Genomic DNA, 4,090 nt, shown 5'->3' with positions numbered 1-4,090 from the left:
CAAAGTGGCAAGAAATTGCTTCGTACAGTCTCAGATAAAGCAATAAAATCTAAATGATGTTCAAGAGAAGCATCCGCTAGAAACCTCCTTTTAGCCAAGTCTCTAAGACCTCTGCTATTCCAAAAAATGCCTCTCATAAATCATCATGAAATTTTTTGGCAGTACGGATCCTAGCACTCCTACGCACAGTGGAAACTGGATAAACCTTTCGTTTCAAAGTCCGCTTAGGCTTTATGTGACCATCAGCCTGATCACCGCACTCTTTCTCAGCTTCTAGCACTAAAGGCTCATCTACATGAAGAGACGTCTCAGGATTGGTGTCTTCCTCTGTCTCAAGTAATGCAGGGTCAAGATCAGCACACATGCCATCAAGAACCCTAACCCCAAGCTTATCAATCTCCGAGTCATTCATTGGTTTAACGGCAGCAATGTGACGAATCATATCTACCGCACGATCAGCTTCCAAATCAAGAATGTCGTTAACCGACTTGGCAATTTCAAGATCATTATTAACAAGTGAAATTCCTAATTGATTTGCATTATGAATAATTTCATTATCAGTAAAATGCAAAATGGAATTCGACTTAATAACAGACATACTAGTGGAGATCTCGACGTCATGCAACTTGGTAGCCCTCAAAGCACACCTCAGTTGTATGTCATCAACGTCCGGCTACTCCTGCAGCCTCCCACTGATCCGCCTCCCCTAGGAGACAGGATCCGGGATACCACCAAAGGCGATGACGTCCTCGCGAGAAACTCTTCTAGGGGAAAGGCCTCCTGCCCGTCCCCCAACAGCGGCGCCACGGGTCGCAGTCACCAATGCTATGCACGCTATGCATTGGAATCACACTTTTTGTCTTTTTTGGTCCACTCGGAAACACGCCCTTTGCCCAGAGAGTGTCTGGGATAATACACTCGGTATTCAACAAGTTTTCCTAGTGTTACACTCACCGAAGGTCCATCTTTGCGAAAGGTTTTTTTTTTGTAAACACTCGCAAAATAGAGCATGATTGGTTCAATGCCAAAAGTTGGCATTCCAATATTTGGCACATGCCAAATCTTGGCTAGTGATTGGCTGGCTACCATCTTTGCCTAAGAGTTTTTATAAACACTAGGCAAAATCATGTTTGTCTTCTCGAGTCCATATGTAGGCCTTATGCAATAAAAATGGATTTACAAACATCCCTGTGCCAAGACTCGACCCCTAACAAGGAGTTTAGTTTTTTGAATTCCCAAAAACAAATTCTGGAAAATATGAAACCTGTCATGGTGTCATTATATGACATCAGTATGACGAGACAAAATTAGAGAAGGTTTCGCAAATTTTGTGAGGTGGAACATGAAAATCTTCAACAAACAATTGCGGTTACGAGAGTGAATAAGTCAGGTTTGAAGGCGAAGTACCTGTTGTTTCATCCTTTGCCCTTAAAGCTTTTTCTATGCTAAACATACAACATTACTTGTTCAATGTTCAAATTAGGAATTTTTTGGGTTTGTTTGCTATATCCAATACAATAACAATATTTCGAGGCATTTATGAATATAATTCAAATTTGAATTGAAAGTGCATGAAACGTTGGCAAAAATGGGTTGAAAAATCTTATTTGTATTCATTAGTCTATGTTATGGCGTTATCGAGAAAAATAAGGGAATTGCAAGCATCTGGGTGCCAAGACTTGACCACGAACAAGAAGCTTATTGGTTTTTAAATTCCGAAAAAGTTAAATGAAGTCTGAAAACGTGAAACCCGGCCTCATCTCATTATACAACATCTATATGACATGGTAAACTTTGGAGGAAGTTTCATATATTTTTTGACGTACACTGCTTGAAAACCAAAACTTTTTCGAGGAAGGATCCATGTTTCTAGATTGATTGGATCATGTTTTTAGGTGAACTTTTTCAAGGAAGGATCCATGTTTCTAGATTGATTGGATCATGTTTTTAGGTGAAGTGTCAGTTGTTTCATCGTTTGACCTTGAAACTCTTTCTACGCTCAAGATACACCATTACATGCTCCATGTTAAAATTAAGTATTTTTAGGGAATTTTATATATTGAACACATTAATTGCATTTCTACGCATTTAGTGAATGCAATTGGAATTTTCAACTACAAGTGCAACAAAAGTTGTGGAAAATGGGTTCAAAGATCCTATTTGGATTCTTAACTCTATATTTAGTCCTTATCCAAGAGAGACATTATCCAAATTTTCTAACATGAATTGAAATCATTAACCTAATTTTCAAACATGAATTGAAATACTTACCCAATTTAATCAAAATATGCCATGGAAATATTACTTGAAAATGTTCCATTTGATACGACGAAATGTGTAGTTCCTTTACAAATATTTCTTGAAGTTGGTTTCAAATATGACTAAAATAATAAAATCTAAGCTAGTTAAATGAAAAAGGTAAATTTAGAACACCTTATTTTTGGTTCAGATCCGAACGACTTGGAAGCCATCGGATCCGCGATCTATATGACTAGTCACATGAACAATTAGTGCTTTATTGTAGGAAAACGCTAATGCCCACAAGTGTGGTGGGAGTCAAACCCGCCCACACGCCCTATAATACACAGACTGCGCCACATCACTGCATGCATGAATGTGGAAATCTTTTTGGATTTTCAGTTTTTAAAATATTTTATCTCTTAAATGAAAAATCCGATTAAAGATCTGTTTTCACCATCAAATCCCTCGTTACGAGATCTTCGAAACTAGATCTCATATCAATATATTTCGACCATTTTTTTGTGTTAAAAGTTGACATGTCTATTGCATATGAATTTCCATGATGTTTACACGGAAGTTGCCATGTTGTTTACACTGAAGTTGCCATGATATGTTTTTGATATTTTCTTGTACATTTAAAATTAAATTTTGACATATTATAAAACGGGGAACTAAGAAACTATACTTGCCATGAACCCTAAACTAAAATTGTCATGATACATGCACTTAAAATTGCCATGGTTCATACAAAAAATAATTTTCATCGTCAAAGTACTGGAATTGCCATCATAAAAAACTAAAATTGCCATGCTCTACAAACTAAAATTGCCACATGGCAACTTTAATTTAAGCACTATGACAACTACAGTGTAAACATCATCGCAATTTTTGAGGAAAAAAAATCATCAAAATATATCAACATGGGGTCTACTTTTGTAGATCTCGTCGAGGCGGATTTAATGGTGAAAACGTATTTTTAATTCAATTTTTTAATTAGGAGATAAAATAGTTTTAATCCGAAAACCAAAAAGATTCCTGCTGATGTCATCTGTTCATACGTGGCAAAATGAGTGATGATGGAAACGTGTGGACGATGTGCAAAATACCACACATGTTGGCGTTAGTTTTTTTGTTATTTTGTCGCAATTTTCGTGGGATTGGCCCTTTAGTGGCGAGTACACATGGGCAAGTGGGCATCGACCTAATTTATTTCCTTCGTATGGTCTTTTAATGGCGATTGTGGCGTTGACCATATTTCTTTCCTTCTAATGGTGAAGTTTTCATATGTGATGTGGGCCTAGGCGATTGCAATTAAGCCAAAAATTCATGTCAAAACCAAGAGTTGAGCTCAAGACTATAACCTTAAGACCTCCATCCACATACTAACTACTTCCTAGATGATTCTTGTCAACTTAAGAAAAAGATTTCAATTAGTGCATAAATACCTATTGGAGTCTAGAGGCCGTTCAAGTTCGATGCACATCCCAGGAGGGAACGTGCTAGTTGTGTGCATGAGTCATGAAGAGCTTGCACATGCATTATCAGAACCATGCTTTTTTTCCCCAATAAATTATGTGTAAATAGCCTGGTAATTTACACATCACAAACATGATAACTTAATTATGTACTAACACTCTAGTGATACTTGACCCAGGATTTTTTTCTTCAAACATACCCTTTAACTTTTGTGTAAATAGCACGATAATTTACACACTGTTGACATGAAAATTTATGTATAAACATCATGGTAACTTTGACCTTGTGAAAAAGTTATCGAAATATACCACAGGTAAATTAGGTGTAAACAACATATATTTTCTGCATTGTAGACCTGATAATCTGCAAACAA

The sequence above is a fragment of the Triticum dicoccoides genome, chromosome 2B, assembly GCF_002162155.2.
Source record: "Triticum dicoccoides isolate Atlit2015 ecotype Zavitan chromosome 2B, WEW_v2.0, whole genome shotgun sequence".
NCBI classification, from domain to species: domain Eukaryota; kingdom Viridiplantae; phylum Streptophyta; class Magnoliopsida; order Poales; family Poaceae; genus Triticum; species Triticum dicoccoides.
The sequence above is the reverse complement of the archived record's forward strand: the minus strand, read 5'-3'. Positions refer to the sequence as shown.